At 47.2% G+C, this 16,586-nt stretch overlaps 1 protein-coding gene across 1 annotated transcript in view; it reads left to right on the top strand.

Moving 5' to 3' along the window:
* SPATA13 (spermatogenesis associated 13) overlaps nucleotides 1-16,586 on the top strand; it is a 117,469-nt gene that overhangs the window by 69,605 nt on the left and 31,278 nt on the right. The gene's annotated exons all lie outside the window — the stretch shown is intronic.

Raw genomic sequence — 16,586 nt, 5'->3', positions numbered from 1 at the left:
CGGCCTCCACATACAGCCAAGAAGCTTGTTTCATGATTTTTGTGACCTTTTTTTTTTTTTTTTTTAATTTATAGAAGAACAGAGACAAAAATCTTAGGGTTCTTTTGGTTGAAAACAGAACTGAGAAGTTTGGTGGAGTGCTGGCCCAGCATTCACAAAGCCCTGAGCCCAGGCCCTAAAATAAAATGGTGCAGAGTGACACATGCCAGGAATCTCAGTGCTTGGGAGATGGGAGCAGGAAAACTGGAAGTTCATCCTCCTCCTCGGGTACATAGACAGTTTGCGGCTAATGTGGGCTCTACGAGACTCCGAACCGGGAAAAAAGAAAAAAGGATAATGTGGTGGTCCATGCCTTTAATCCCAGCACATAGACGGATCCTTGTGCGTATGGCCAGTCTGATCTGTAGTTAGTTCTAGGACAGCCAGGGCTGGACATAGAAGCCTTATGTAGAAAAACCAAAAAGAAGAAGTGGGGATGAATTAGGAGGATGTTGGGCACTTCTAGATAAAACACGATGGTATTAGGATGTCTCCTAGTAGTCACGAAACAAGAAGCAGTGTCACAGAGGGTTGGCATGGTGCCAGCGGGACAAGGGGAAGGCTAGCCTGCCCTGCTCTCCTGTTGTACTTAAGAGTCAGGATGCAGTCTCCGGCCGGTTGATCTCCGTGGCCTGTTCATGGCATAGATGGTGGGATAGGGTCAAGGGCCGGCAGGCCATTTGTGCAGGGATTTAGTCCCCTGCCATCAGTGTTAGTACAGGGGAAGGGTAGGCCTTGCTCCCAAGACAGCGCCCAGTGGTCAGGAACAGATCGGTCCTGAAAAGGTCCTCCCTGTCTCCCTCTGCAGTGAGCCTCTGCTCTGAGTCGGAGGGCAGTGAAAGGGCAGAGCCCCTCCATTCCTTAAAGCTCCGAGGGGAGAAGGATGAGAAGGAACCATTTATTAGGACAGGGGCACCGTGCAGGAGATGACAACAAGGTGGCCAAACCATGTCCCCCCACAGTGCCACACCCGCACCGTGTTCACACACAGCCCCTGGGAATGTTGAGGAGAGTTATAGCCCACTGAACATGCCCAGGCTCCTCTCCCTTGAGCATGAACCCGGGGTCTCACACACGCTCCACGCTCCAGCTTCTTATGGCCTAGCCATTAGACGTGAACAAATGCACACATGCCCTCTACACGGTACTCGTTTGGTTTGCCACGCAGAGACGGCATCAGGCATTCAAGAGGATGCGTGTATGTTATGTGCTATTTTATGTAAAGGGGCTTGAGTGTCCACAGAGGAGCTTCTCATCCAGAGATCCAGAAGGGTACTGTACACTCCAGCACTAGCTTCCTGGTGAAATTCCCTAAGCCGCTAGTGATGCCTGTGAGGAAATGAGGAGGGATGATGGAGACAGGAAGGGGCAGGCGTGACCCTGGGTGGTAACCTGGGCGAAGAGGAAGAGGTAGTAAGGTCCCCTGGAGCAGCAGCAGATGCTCCACCGAGGTTCCACAAGGAGAGCAGAGGGACTGCGCTCAGGAAACATGGACAGAAGAGGGCGCTGTGGTCAGAGGTAGTGGCTAAATGGAAGGCATCTCCTGTCCTGAGGAGCTGGGTTCTGAATGTGATAAGGAGACATTGCCAATTGGATAATGGTGGGTTCTAGTTGTTGCTCCAATGAAAAACAATAGCAACAGGGCTGGGTATGGTAGGACACCCCTTTCATCCCAGCACTCGGGAGGCAGAGGCTGGTGGATCTGAGTTCGAGGCCAGCCTGGTCTACAGAGTGAGTTCCAGGACAGCCAGGGCTACACAGAGAAAACCTGTCCTGAAAAACAAAAAAGAACAAAAGCAAGGCCTTTGTGTGTGTGTGTGTGTGTGTGTGTGTGTGTGTGTGTGTGTGTGTGTGTGTGTGTGTGTGTGTGTGTGTGTGTGTTGAGCATCTGTAGACACAAACATGCCATAGGGTATGTATATGGCGTGGGGTGTGCTTTGGAAGGGAAGGATGGCCTATGTGGTGGTGCATGTCTGTAATGTCAGGAAGCCCTTAGCTTGGGCCTCTCTGTGGTTCCCAATCAGCCTGAGCTAAACAGCAGAACCCTAGAGATGAATAAAAGTTAAAGATGAAAGTCGGAGGGAGGAAAGAAGCGTGCAGTTGTTTGGAGTGTGGCAAACAAAGAGAAGAAAGATGGACTCCAGGCTGCTCCGTGAGTCCTACTGCGTATGTCACTCTCCGTGACCACAGAGGCCACCCGCATCCCCATGGGCGTTCATTTCCCTGAAGCAGGCTCTGTCTGACTCTGTGGCTAAAGCTGGGCTGTCCCGTGAAGGACTTCTCCTCTTGGAGATGAAATTCAGTTTCGACAGAGCACTGCTTCTGGGAGGAAAACGTTTCGCAAGTGCCCTGTGGAGGAGGAGAGTGGCTGCCTCTATGTTTACCCATGGTTTCCGGCTGTGGCTTAGCATCCCCGGTGACATGAGTCACAGGTTCACAGCATGTGCCCCTGCAAGGGTATCATGGCAGCAACAGGATGTGTCCCCAAGCTTCCTAGGCAATTGAGTTACACTGAGGTGGTGTTGGATGTGAGCCAATCACTGGGAAGTTGTAGGTGGCATCTGGTAGATACCATGGCTGTCTAAGAGCCTCTGGTGAGGCCAGGTAAGGGGCATGAATGATCTGTGTCCAGCACAAGTGTCTTTTTTCAGTGAGGACAAATCATTGCCCGCTTCCGTTATAAAAATGTCCATTATAATCAGCTTTCCACAAGTAGCTATCTGGTTCCTACAGAGAGTCATATCATTAACCCTGGTGAGGGCAGGCCCTGTGGTCTAGCTCAGACTGGGATCCTTTCTGCAGCCCTGGCCTGGTGGGTGTTTTGTTTCATCCCGAGTCCACTGAGCCATTTGTCAAGATGAGTAAAGAAGATTATTAGCCCATGGCTGCATTGTGAGCATCATTCCCACACGGTTATTAAACAGACTCTTTTGTGTTTCACTTTGCAAGCTTTGAGGGTCTTCACACCCCTGGCGCCACATCAGGTTATGACTGTCCTCTGCCCAAGCATGCATGTTTGCTGCAGGCTTAGTCTGGGAAAAGTATTCAGTAGCGAGTCTACCACTGAGGGTTACTCTGTCCTGTGGGGGTAAACGATAGAAGCCTGTCACCAGCAAAATGACTCACTCAGTAAAATATCTGTGCAAAGATGACCTGCTCTGTGGGAACCCCGGATGCAGGGGTCTAGGTTTCTCTGTCACAATGGCCAGTGCACAGATTTTCTGCTTCATTAGTCAAATGATACCTTAATGGAGGTGCTTGTCACCTTTGTTAGGGACCCTAAGATCAGGGAGGCATAACCATAGCCTTCATGGGTCAGGCCTTGACCTTCCTGTCCAGGACAGCAACTACCCACTATCCCATAATAGGTGATTGCTTCACTTGCATAGCATTTGGGTCTCCATGGCAACTAAGGCATCAGTCTAGATGGCTAATTGCCTGTAGCTTATAGAAGTTGTCACCATGCTCACTTGCTGACTTGTGACTGCTGTTGGACTTTTTCCTACCTCTCTGTCTGCCTAGTTAGGAATCCTTGCTTTCTAGATGCTAAAACATTATATTAGTTACTTTTTTTGATGCAATGATAGAATAAGCAGCGTATGGAAGCTTTTTTATGGCTTACTGTTCTAGAGGGATAAGAGTCCAACCTGACAGCTGTGGGAGACTGGGAACTGGGGGCAAGCATGGCAGCAGGAACAGGAAGCTGACAGCTCAGGTCAGTTAACTCAGGCCTCGCCCATGATGTTTTTCCTCTAGCTGGGCATCAAGTCTTCAAGTACATGAGCCTATGGAGGGACATTGTTCTAATTACCACTTTCCACTACCTGGCCCCTGTAAGTCGCATGATCATATCAAATGCAAAATGCATTTAGTCCCATAGTCCTTTAGTCTAAACACTGTTTAAAAGTCCAAGTCCAAAGTCTCTTTTGGGAGTCAGGTTTTTTTTTTCCCGTTGTTGTTGTTTTGTTTGTTTTTCAGACAGGGTTTCTCTGGGTAGCCTTGGTTGTCCTAGAACTTGCTCTGTAGATCAGGCTGGCTCCCAACAAAAAGAGCCAACCGCCCCTGCCTCCCGAGTGCTGGGATTAAAGCTATGTGCCAGTACCTGGCTTCAAGGTAATCTCTTAACCTTATACACAAGCACACACACACACACACACACACACACACACACACACACACACGCACACTAAAAAGCCAGTAGAGCACTTTGAATGTATAGTAGCACAGAATGCACATTCTGTGCTGGTTAGTTTTGTCAGCTTGACACAACATAGACACAGCTGGGAAGAGGAATTGAGAGATGAACCTGAAGGCAAGTCTGTAAGGCGTTTTCTTGATCATGCATCATTAATTATTACAATTAACCACACCACAGATTCTACACTATGCTGTCATGAAATTTTCTTGATCAAATTAGTCTGTTACTTTTAAATTTACTCTCAGGCAAATTCTTAGGACCATGGTAGTATGCTGCCATATTTGTTGCCAAAATATCAGATGAATGGTTTCATAATAACAGCTCAGTTTGCTGTTGAAGTCCTTGCTGCTCTCTGAAAGCACTTGAGCTGAGCCTCTGCATTCGCTTTGATCCCAGCACTCCTATGGGGTAGAGCTGCGTGCAACTGCTCTTCTAGTCCAAAGTCTTCTACATTCTCACCCACACCCCCAAACCAGGGTCTTTCTAATTGTCCCACTCTTGGTACCAACTACTGTCTTAGTTACTCTTCTGTTCCTGGGATAAAATACCGTGGCCGACAGCAACTCACAGAGGAAAGCCTTTTATTTTGGCTATGGTTCCATCATAGCAGGAAGAGGCGGGGCATGGCAGCCAAAGTATCCCTTCCACAGCAACTGGGCCCTCCACAGCACCACAACAGAGTGTGAACAGAAACTGCAAAGGCTGTGAACTATCAAAGTTCGACTCCCAGTAGTGCACTTCCTCCAGCAAGGCTGCACCGCCTCTCTAAAGAGTAACACCTTCTGGGGACCGAGTCTTCAATATATCTGAGCCCATTGGGGACATTTCTCATTCTAACCACCACAGAGGTGTTCGGCATAGAAACCAGCAAAGTTCTGAAGTGACTCCCAGCTTTACGAGCCTATGGGTTGAACACAGATACTCCCCGAATAGATACAACTGGTTTATCCAAAGTTACCTTCATTAATAGAGTGTGCGAACATTACGTGGGTCCTGATATCGGCAAACCACTTCGTTAAAGAGACCTTGTTGGAGCCAGACAGGACAGCAGACACCTGTAACCCAGCACGGTCAAGGCAGAGGCAGGAGAATAGTTCAGTGCCAGCCAGAGCTACACCCAAGACAAATTTTAAAAAGACTGGGGTTGAAGAGATGGCTCAAAGGTTAAGAGCACTCTGTGCCTTTCCATCCCCAGCACCATACGATGGCTCACAACTGTCTGTAACTCTTGTGCTGAGGCATCCAAGGCCCTGTTCTGGCCTCCACGGGCACTGCATACACTTGGTGCAGAGACACATGGAGGCCAGGCACCCATACACCTAAAATGAAGATTCGATTAAAACAAACAAAAAAAAAGTTAAAGATTATTTTAGGAGCCAAATTGGGACGTTTTCATAGGAACCGAACAATGACACATGAGTCACTATTTTTGTTAGCTAGAATTGTATCAGCTCTTGTAGGAGGGCTGGGGCATCTAAGTGCCTTCTCAGGAAGAGGTAGCAGTTAATGTCTAGAGCTAATGTCTAGGCACGGCTTCTCTTTAGTGGAAGAACTGAAGAGAGAAAGCAACAGAGTGTGACAGGCAAAAGATAATCGGGGATTACAGCCCTGCAATTATTTAAGGTTGTGTGTGTGAAATGTGTGAATGTGTATGCCCCCACCCCTGTGCGTGTGTGTGTGCGTGTGTGTATGTGTGTGTGTGTGTGTGTGTTATTCAACAATCTTCTACCTTGTTTTCATTTGTTGGATTCTGAGATAGTTTATAAAGTAGTGAGAGCTTGCTGGCCAGCCAGCTCCAGCCTGTGTACATCCCTCTCAGTCCTGAGCTTACAGCCGTGCAGCTCTGTCTTAGCCGTTCTGGGAATGTAACCCAGGTCCCAAGGCTTAAGGATTTTACTGACTGAGCTGTCCCCTGACACTCTCTCTCTCTCTCTCTCAATCTCTCTCTCTCTCTCTCTCTCTCTCTCTCTCTCTCTCTCTCTCTCTCTCTCTGTGCGTGTGTGTGTGTGTTTGTGTGTATGTATATGTGTGGATTTTTTTCTTCATAAAGTTAAATAAAAGATTTGTTTTTATATAGTACAGAGACGTTGATGAGAAATAGTTGAGATAAAATCTGAGAAGCACTGGTGCTCGCTTGGCCCCGTGAATGCCTACACGCGTATTTCCTCCTCTCTGGTCGGGTACTGTCTAAATCTGCAGAAGCAGAGGTATCCATGTTCAGTGGTGGAACACATACTCAGGGTGTGCGAAGTCCTGGGTTTCATCCCAGGAACCAAGGAAAAGAGAAAGAACAGCATCTACAGAGTATCTACAGCTGTGGTTTTCTCAAGATCTAGAGATGTGAATATTTATTATTCCACTTTTCTCTTTTCTTTTGTTGCTGTTGTTGTGAGACACAGTTTTGTTTGAACCTAAGCTGATCTCAAACCCAGTAGTAACCTTCTACCTCCCAACTTCTGAGATCATAACTGCACAATCACAGCCATCTAACTTTGATTAATAACTGACTTTGATTCTTCCTTTCTTTTTCTTTAAGAAACATCTGTGCAGAGCTGGAGAGGTGGTTCAAGGGTTAAGAGCACTGGCTCCTCTTCCAGAGGTCCTGAGTTCAATTCCCAGCAACCACATGGTGGCTCACAGCCATCTGTACTGAGATCTGGCGCCCTCTGCTGGCGTGCAGGCATATATGTGGACAGACCACTGGGTACATAATAAATAAGTCTTAGAAGAAAGAAAAACATCTGCTTTCTTAGTGAAATAGTCTCTCTTTTCAAGTTTGCCACAGTGTGCTGTGCTTCTGTTTAGTAACAGTCTTATCTCTGTGCGTGAAGGAAAGCCACTCAGGCCGTCCTGAGAACTGCCTTTCTGTATCTTGGGTGTGGTCCCGGTGATAACCGGGGAAGGCACTCAGCAGTGTCTTACACGTTCTAAAAGTCCGTTGGTAGAAATGCTGTGGGCAGCTAGCTGGGCGTGGTAGTTCGAGCCTAGAACCAAGCACTCCGGAGGCTAAGGCACTAAGTTAAGGGATGTAAGGCCAGCGTGGCCGAATGGTGAAACTACCCTACCTAGGATCCAAGGACAGGTCCCAAGGCCTTGAGCTACTTAGGCAGTGATCTGTCACTGACATTCCCAACCCTAATTAACTACTTCATTTTCACTATGAGTGTCTCCCTAAGTTTCCTAGTGTAGAAATTATGCCTGGTTCTGAGTTCCATGCTCCCAGAAATAAGTCTCAGACCCAAAAATATTTACAAAGACTTTGGCCATACAGCCAGGCTCTATTCTGGCTAGATATAACTAGAGATTTCTTTTGACCTACTTCTGCCGTGTGGCTGCTCGCTTACTGTGCTCAGGTTCCTTGGGTCCATTTCATCACAGCTTCCTGGTGAATCTTCCCACCCTCACTCTATCCCAGAGTCTTTCCTCTCTCCTGATGTCCCTCCTCTGTGTCCTGCCTAAGCCATACGTGACACATTCATACAATACACAAGTCTCTGTATCCTAGGCTAGCCTTGAACTCGCTGTGTGTCCTGGACATCTTGCCTCAGACTCCTAATTGCTAAAATATAGCCATGCGCTACAATGCCTGGCCTTCACAGTCCTTCTACTTTAAACACACACACACACACCACACACACACACACACATACAGACATGTATATAATATACATCTTACACACATGAAATCATACCTAGGCTGAGCATGGCAGGAACACCCTTGTGATCTCAGCACTTAGAAGACGGAGGTAGAACGGTTGAGGATTTAAAGTCAGACTGTTGCACACCCCTCCCCTTATTTAAAACAACGACAACCTTGTTCTTAATTATGTGTATATGTGGGAGTGGCTTACGTGTGAGCGCTGTGCCCGAGGAGGCCGGGGGATTTTCCTGAGTTGCAGGCATTTTCGAGCTACTGATTGCTGAGAACCAGACTCTCATCTTCTGAAAGAGCATTCCCTGCTTTTAACCGCTACACCATCGCCTCAGCCCCGTTTCGCTTTTAAGGAGCACTTTAGTGTACCTCAGCAGGACTCTTGCTTAAAATGTGGGTTCTATCCCCAGGTCACTTTAATTGATTTATTGAATTAATCAGTACAGTGTGTTAAAGCACGACTTGTCAGTGGAGAGAGGGATGAGATGGGTTAGGTGCAGTGATAGCAGCTAGAGGAGAACCGTTCTCCTGGGGGTGAGAACAACTTTTGTTTTCCTCTTAGGTGCTTTGTTTTGAGAGGCTCTCATGTCCTGTAACCAGGTCTGTAAGCACCTGGATTGGAAGCACTGCCGCATGCTGGGCTTGCTTTTCTGACCAATTCGTTACAATTAATCAATTGTGTGCAAATAGCTAGCGAAGCTAGAGGGCCACCTGTAGGAGTCCGTTTTCTGTCTTCTGTGTGGGTGCCAGGGGTTGATGGCAAGTGTGTTTGCCTGCTGAGATAGGCCTCTCTCTGTAGCCCAGGCCTCCTCAGATTCTATAGCTCAGATTGGCCTCCAATTGACAACAGTCTTCCTGCTTTAACTTCTCAGCTGCTGAAATTACTGGTATGAGCCACATACCCACTGTGAATTGACCTTATATGGCTTTATAACCTATTCCAATAACCGACCATTACTTAGTTACATTTGTGTGTGTGTGTGTGTGTGTGTGTGTGTGTGTGTTCACACACGTACAAGTGTATGAAACTACTATCACTCCAAATTAGGAAAGAGAATCAAATCAACTTAGTGTGGATTCCTAATGTACCATGATGGATCTGTCAGTCTTCCTCAGAAGACCATACATTTCTAGTAACATTGTCATCACCATACATAGAAGCAGCTACAATTTCAGTCATCCCCTGCCTCAACCCCTGCCCGGGTTCCAAACCAGGGCCTTGCATATCCCCTGGCTGTGCCACTGAGTCACATCCAGTCCTTCACCTCCAGGGTTGTCAAGGCTTGGTACAGATAAAGAACAACTCCATCTACAAAGGATACTTGGTTAAAATTACAGCTGTCCTTCCTTACCTGTGTGATCCACACCTACAGAACAAATCTCAAATGAAAATACTTGGAAGAAAATTGCAAAAACTTGGTGGATTGAATACAAACATTGTCCTTGTTACTCTGCAAATAACCCGGAATGACATCCTTTTACACTGTGCTTACACTATTTTGGGGTGTTGCAAGTCAGCTAGGAATGATTAAAATCTGGGAGAGGATGTGTATAAATTCTGTCTTAGGGATACAAGCATTCTAGGGGGGCTAGAAATCAGCCAAGGCAGATGTGGAGGGAGCTGGCCAACTGTCTGCGAGGCACACCAACACACAGTGACTGCTGTGAAGGATGGAGTTTCGGAAACCTGCTCTGAGGTCTTTAAAATGCCATGTTCGGCTGTTGGGAGGAAATTAAAGTTGGGGCAGTAACCACACCCAGAAACACACACACGCACACATGCACACACCACCCCCGGCATCACGAAGATCCAAGCTAAGAGAGCAGGAGCTTGAGACTAGCCTGAGTTCCATGGGGGCCCATTTCAAACAGTGGAAGTAGTCTCGATGAAACTGGTCACTGTTTTACAGTGGTCTACAAAACTGTACCAAGCTACAACTAAGCAGGGAGGGTAAGATTTACATTCTCAACATAAAGTTCTTCTTTATATTGTTTGGTTTAAATTTTTGAGGAGAATCTCTTGAGCCTAGCTAGCCTGGAACTCACCATGTAGGACAGGCCAGCCTGGGACTGTTTATTTTCTTAAAGATTTATTTTTATTATTTATTATATATGAGTACACTGTCCCTGTCTTCAGACACACCAGAAGAGGGCATCAGATCTCATTCCAGATGGTTGTGAGCCACCATGTGGTTGCTGGGATTTGAACTCAGGATCTCTGGGAGAGCAGTCAGTGATCTAACCACTGAGCCATCTCTTCAACCCCCAGCCTGGGATTTAAGGCAACCTTTTAGGTTCTGCTTTCTGAGTGCTGAAATTACGGCTCTGTAGCTCATATTTCTCAATGATTTCAAAAGAGAACATAAGAAGAAGAACGTGTGAGAACTGTTCTTAATTTTTTTTCCTTCACGATTTTCTTTTCATTTTGTGGGTGTGTGTATGCACATGTATGTATGTTTATGCACGTATGCATATGGGTGTATGCCCATGATTGCAAGTGCCCGAGGAGGCCAAGGACATCGTGGCCTCTTAGAACTGGAGTGGTAGACAAGCAGTTCTGAGACTTGGGACATAATTGCTGAGTGTCCGGTCAGGTCCTTGGCACGAGCAGTACACTGTAGCAGCCCTGGGGGACAAAAGTCACTCAACCAGGGGGCACTCAGGGGATCTGAAAACACTAACATTCCCTCTGGGGGTTCCGCTGGTAACCACTTAGGTGACTCTCCAGCCTTTGGGGACTATTTTAAAGAAACGTTCTGCTCTAAAAGAAGAAATGGCAGTGCCTTCTACCACAGAAAGACAGGCTGCTTCTCATACAATTGACAGTTTCCCCACGATCACCTGTGTGGAACAACCTAGGGCTAAGAGGATGGTCAGGAGAGGCCGCTGGGAGCTCCTGTGCTATCATTCTGTGTGGATGGGTCAAAGTGGTCCTGGGCGTAGCCTCTGATCGGCATCTTTGGTCTGGCTTGGAGCTCCTCCCTAGCTGCTGGAAGAGGAAGCTTTGGTGTTCCCAGCAGGGATGATTTAGCCTTATAGGAGCCCTCTGAGATGAAGGGTACACCAGCATTCCCTGTGGGGTTCTGCTGCTGCCTCCCTGTTGCTCCCCACCCTGTCCCCACCCACCTGGCCCTACCCCCACACAGCTGCTAAGATCTGTCTAGTGCCTCCCTTGTATGCATCATCTGCCGAACGTTTACTTTGCAGATTAGAGCATGGTTTATCTGAATAAGAAAATGTACCGGGTCCTTCCCAGGGTTCAAGAGCCAGTAGTTTCAAACTTCAATCGTGCAAACACAGGGACACTCCCAGACTTTCTCATCTGATGCTGAAATGAGCATCGAATTCAGAAGCACAGAGATTTATGAACGTATTTATTTTATGTTCCCTAATTAGGAGCTGTTGTAAGAGCGCCCTCGAATTGGTTCAGTGTTTGGGTTGTTTGTGTGGTTTTTGAGGCAGCGTCTCACTGTGCCGCCCAGGCTGGCCTGAACAGAGATGGGCCTGCCTGGCGCAGATGCCTGGCGTTAGGATCGGATGTTGGCCAGTTTGGAGCTTTCAGGAACTACTATCTGACCTGCTGTGAGGACTGGTGTCATCTCTGGAAGTGCCCCGGCTGCTCTGAAGCTTTCGGGGTTGGACTGATTTATTCTGTTTTATAGCGCTACCGTCTTCTGCTTCCTGGAGCTGGGGAGGAACGCCAAACCTCAGATAAAGGCCAGTGCTGGGCCCAAGCCTTTACCTTTGTCTGTTTCTCCATCTGTCTTACTTTTTCATTTTCTTCTTTTCTCTTTTGTTTTGTTTGTTTATAATTTATACTTTAAATGTGCTGTTGCTTCAAAAATACTTCTTTTTATAAAACAGTGGGGGCATGGTGGTATATACCTGTAATCTAAAGCCAGGAAGGTCAGGGTTCTAGGGTATTCTTGGCTACAGAGGCTGAGACTATTTATTGGGCAATGTAAGGCCCTGCCCCAAGAACAGATAGGGAAGATACATTGTATACATCTATGACAATATCAAAGAATATTCAAATATGAATTAGCAAAGCAAATAAAAGCCAGGCCTGATTTATATCTGTAATCTTAGCACTTGGGAGATTAAATCTGTAATCAGCACTTGAGACAGGAAGACTGTAAGGAGTTCAAATTGATCTGGGCTACAAAGTGAGTTTCAGGCTAATTCCAGCAACAGTGTGACTCTAAGAGGGAAAAGGCCTGGAGAGATGGTAACGTGCTTGCTGACAAAATACAAGGGCTGGAGTTCCAAATTCCCAGAACCACCGAAACGTTTGGGGTGGTATCACATACACCCCTAACCCCAGTGCTCCTACGGGAAGATAGGAAGCGGAACAGGAGAGACCCCGAAAGCTTCACGGAGGGAAAACCAGAGCCCGCCACTAAACAAGGTGGAAGGCGGAAAGCAAGCAACATCCAGAGTTTCCTCTGACCTCTGTCCACATTGGTACTTTGTTGTGTACAGTGTGTGTGTGTGTGTGTGTGTGTGTGTGTGTGTGTGTGTGTGTGTAGGGAAAAGGGGGTGAATCTGGGAGGAGTTGGAAGGGGTGGGTGATCAGACACACTGTGTGAGATTCTCAAAGTACTGCTATAAAAAATGAGGAGAAGAGGGAGAAAATCAAGGGACCTGTACTTGAGCCACCTCGGCCAATGTTTCTGGGTTCACTGCTGTGTTAAGACCTGGGAACTTGAAGTCCAATAACTGACCTGTCAATGGTGTGGATTAGGCAAGAAGGCCGGTGCACAGGAAGAGCTACTTGTCCTTTGTCACCAGTGTAGACGAGGGTGAACAGCTGCACCTTTATTGTTTGCAGCTGAACCGCTTATGATGCAAGTCTGTGTGGGTTGGTGTCTGTGAGGTGGGAGGGCAGGGCCCCGCTGTGGGAAAATCTGAGTTTAAGTAGCCCTGAGTCTTTGTCAGGGGGAGGGGCTTAGAGGTGGGGTAAACCTGAGATTCAGCTACCAGAGGGGGGGGGGTGGGCAGCCCAGAACTGCTCTAGGTTTGGAAGTGGAGTGAGGTGGTCAGATTTGCACCTCCAAGCCTTTCTTAGGCTAGTTTGTGGAGCTGGGAGTGTCTGTCCCCTAATCAGGTTGCCACGTAGCTCAAAAGTAGGGAAGATGGTGGTGGCAATGGGAGAGTGAAGAATGGGAAGTCTAGAGGGCTGTCTGGGTGCTGTAGGCAAGGGAGGAGTCCATTGATGCCAGGGTGACAAGGGGCAGGTTCCCAGCCCCGTGGGCGGAACTGGAACCCTCAGCTCAGTCTTTATTAGGCCCCAGATCACCAGGCTGTCTTGAGGGAGAGAGGGACCCAGGCTAAAGGTAAGGATTCCCTGGACCGGGTTGGGGAGGGTGGGGCAGGGCAGGAAAAGACGTTCAGAAAGACAGAAAATAGTTGGGATAAGTAGTTCCCCAGGAGCTCAGAAGATCTTGGTGCAGATGAGACTGAACTCAGTCCTCGGTGGCTTGTGCCTGCCATTTCCAGATACTCAAAAGGCTGAGGCAGGAGGATTGCTGGGACCCTGGAATTGAAGACCTCTCCTGCATACCACAGGGAAACTGCATTTCAAGAAAAAGATCAAATGCTGACAAACTGTCCAGAATTTGAAACATAAATAAATAAATAGCAATTATGTGGCTTAGGGCCTAGAGGAGCTTGGTGACCTAGATAAAAAGAGACTTTGGGTTCTACAGTTAGCGGGACACTGCAGCCAGGGAGGGGTCAGGACATATCCATCGCATGGATGTATTTCACTGAACCCTACTGATGCTTAGCATCTTATAGCTGAAAATACCCTGTAAGTGCCAACGATCCGCTTGCAATGATTAAAAAACAGACCTAGCCCTATGGGACAGCATCTGAGAGCCCGTTAACACACGCATGCTGATCTTCACCACTGCTGAATGGTTTTGGTGCAAGTTAACAACACGTGTGCATGTCGGGAAGTTCGGTCCCCGAGGAGGCTGTAGCTCTGCTGAGGAGAGCGGACCGAGGGTCCGTGGTCCTAGGTTTCATCTCCGGCACCACAGAATAGTGAGGGGCATTCCTCGATTGAGGATTGTGATGTAATCTCCTGATATCATGAGACATCATCTCCCTGGTCTGTATTTCTATAAGATGTTTATATATGGGGCTGGAGAGATGGCTCAGTGGTTAGAGCACTGGCTGCCCTTCCAGAGGCCCTGAGTTCAATTCCCAACAACCACATGGTGGCTCACAACCATCTGTAATGGAATCCAATGTCCTCTTCTGGTGTGTCTGAAGACAGATATAGTGAACTAATATACATAAAATAAATAAATCTTTAGAAAAAGAATTGTATTAAAAAAGATGTTTATATATTGATTGGCCATTTGGCAAACATGTCCTCTTGAGATTTTTGCCGAATTTTCATTTTGTTCATGTGAGTTGTTGTTGTTGAATTGTGTTAATTTAAACAATAGTATAGTCTGGATATTAATGCACTTCCCCGTTGTCCCCTAAAATGATGGGATTTATTCTTAGGAACTTGTTCCATATATCATTTTTTCAGTTAAATAAATTAACATATGAGAGGAAAAAAACATATTTCTTTGCAAAGTTGTGTGTGTGTGTGTGTGTGTGTGTGTGTGTGTGTGTGTGTGTGTGTGCATGTTGCTGGGGATCAAACATTGACTCCTGGCCATGCCAGGTAAAGCAGCCTTCCTGCTGTGTTACAGACCCCTCCTTTCTGCAACGTTCTGTAGCACTGGTGGTGCATACCTATAATCCAGGCACTCAGGAGGCTGAGGCAGGGGGATCAGGAGGTTAAGGTCAGCTTGGGCTACCTAGCAAGACCTTCTAAGACCCAAAGTTAAATTTAGTACAAGTCTTTGGAATTCTTTTTATTACATTTCTTCATTTTGTGTGCATGTGAAACAGGATTCAGGTGGGGAATCAGAGAACTATGAGGGAGCTGGTCCCTCCTACCCTCGTGGGTCTTAGGATTCGATCAAAAAGCTGCCTCTAGAATCTTGGAAGTAATGGGTTTATATATCGATTGTTTTAAAACAGGCCATGTGTTTCCATTTTTCGTTGGTACATTAGCAGAATGAGTTAATGAAGTTCGGGAGGAGAGGAGACTTACGGGGCTAATCTAGCATCATTTGACCAACCCTCGGTTGGAATGACTTTCTGCTGAGCGGACTGTTGGGTCAAAAAGCCAACATAGGATCCCACTCCACTGAGACTTTCTGGCCACAGGGCAAGTTACTTATCTCAGAGTCTTAAAGCCTGAGTAGGGGAGAAATGACTTGATCTGTGACTCAGAAACCTGGCCTTGTACAGTGTGAATAACTATCGTGGTCCCTTAGGAGTCTCTCACCGGGACACAAGCAGTATTTCAGCCACTTATCTGACCACACCTGCCAGTGGCCCATTCCGGACAAGCTGCCCTATCTACACAGTGGCCTAGTGCTCTGGGTAGAACACTCAGATATAGCCTGAGCTAATTTAAAACACATACACTTGGGTTCTCAGGGGAAATCTTTACTGATTCTTTTCCTCTGATTTGTGTGACCCAAAATCTGAGTAACCACATAAATGCCCATGAATCACCTAGAAATTTATTATCCCGAGACTCTGTTTGACGCTTTATTAGAATGAAGGGCGAAAAGAAAGGCTGTGTCCAGTGCTTGTGTAGATCTCATGTGTGGGCAGGCTCAGGCAAGTGTGAAACACCTCTGTGACTCCTCCAAGTATAACTTTTGGCAAGGTACTGAGGTGTATTACAGTCTCAGTATGCCAGAGATAGTGTGAGACCAGACTGGACTGAAAACTGGTTGCTTCCCCAACTCCCAGAAATCCTTCTGGCTCGATTTTTACTATCATTATTATTCAGGGTGTGTATGCTTTTGTTTCTTTCTTCATTGTTTTTTAAAGTCCATGTTTACATAGTGAGCATTTGCTGGCGTGATGCAGGGGTCCCATGGAGGTCAGGGCAGCATGTGTGGGATCTGGGTCTCTCCTTCTATCCTATGGCTCCTAGGGATCAAACTCAGGAAGCCAGGCCTATGGTGGATGACTTTACCCATGCCAGCCTCATTTGCTATTTTGAGGCAGTCTCACTGTATATGACCCAGGATGGCCCTGAAGTTGCCCTCCTGTCTCCAGCTGCTAAGTTCTGGGGTTATAGCATGACCTACAGTACCCACCCTGGAGGGTTACAGCATGCCCCTGTATGCCCACCCTGCTGGTTACAGCATGCCCCTGTATGCCCACCCTGCTGGTTACAGCATGCCCTCTATGTCTACCCTGCTGGTTACAGCATGCCCCTGTATGCCTACCCTGCTGGTTACAGCATGCCCCTGTATGCCTACCCTGCTGGTTACAGCATGCCCCTGTATGCCTACCCTGCTGGTTACAGCATGCCCCTGTATGTCTACCCTGCAGGGTTACAGTTGGCACCTCTGTGTCTCCTGCTCCTGCACTTCCTTTATGCTGCTTTTTAAGTTTTCTCTGAATGAACAGCCCTACCAAACAGGGTGGTTTATTCTTATTGTCCCAGATGTTAGAACACCAAGACAGAAACTGCCAAAAATGCAAAGCTAGCCCAGGCTCCAGAGTATAAACTGTGTCAGGTAGATGCCAGCGGGAAGGAAATATGAAATCTGATCTCAGTTGCTTCGCATCTGAAGAGAGTGACAGTAACTCAGGACTGGTTAA

Source organism: Micromys minutus (assembly GCF_963924665.1).
Source record: "Micromys minutus genome assembly, chromosome: 12".
Taxonomy (NCBI): Eukaryota; Metazoa; Chordata; class Mammalia; order Rodentia; family Muridae; genus Micromys; species Micromys minutus.
This window is presented reverse-complemented; position numbering and strand designations above follow the sequence as displayed.